The sequence below is a fragment of the Arachis hypogaea genome, chromosome 13 (genome assembly GCF_003086295.3).
Source record: "Arachis hypogaea cultivar Tifrunner chromosome 13, arahy.Tifrunner.gnm2.J5K5, whole genome shotgun sequence".
Lineage (NCBI taxonomy): Eukaryota > Viridiplantae > Streptophyta > Magnoliopsida > Fabales > Fabaceae > Arachis > Arachis hypogaea.
In genome coordinates this window covers 52,120,158-52,120,963 of record NC_092048.1, presented here as the reverse complement: position 1 = coordinate 52,120,963, position 806 = coordinate 52,120,158, and positions in this window count along the sequence as shown.

Genomic DNA, 806 nt, shown 5'->3' with positions numbered 1-806 from the left:
TCTAGAATCTTTGAACCAGGACAAAAGGTTCTGTTGTTTAACTCTAGGCTCAGGCTATTCCCCGGGAAACTGAAGTCCCGGTGGAGGGGACCATATGTGATTACAAGTGTATCACCATATGGTTATGTGGAGCTTCAAGATATTGATTCTGATAAGAAGTTCATTGTTAATGGACAGAGAATCAAGCACTATCTTGAAGGCAATGTTGAGCAAGAGTGCTCAAGGCTGAAGCTAGATTAAAAGCTCAGCAAGGTCCAGCTAAAGACAATAAAGAAGCGCTTGCTGGGAGGCAACCCAGCCATGGGGCATCACTTCATCTAAGCATTTTGCCCTATTCTTGATTTTATTTGTTTATATAAAGTTCATTGATCCTAAGGTAAATAGTCAATTGTATAAGTTCACAGGGTTACAGAAGGATTCTGCACGCAAAACAGAAAATAAAGAGCTCACTGGCAAGAAAACGCCAGTAAAAGTCTATTTTGGGCGTTCAACGCCCAACAGAAGCATCCACTGGGCGTTGAACGCCAGAAAGAAGCTCTTTCTGGGCGTTTAACGCCAGATTTACAGCGTTCTTGGCGTTCAGTAAAACGCCCAATAACAAAGGACTTCCTGACGTTCAACGCCAGAAATAAGCAGCAGCTGGGCGTTGAACGCCCAGAAGAAGCAGCATTTGGGCGTTGAACGCCCAAAACATGCAGCGTTTGAGCGTTCAAACGCCAGGATGGTGGGGAGGAGGTAAATTCGTTTTTTTCTTCATATTTTTCATTTTAATCCTAATTTTCATGTTTCAATTCATGATTTCTTGC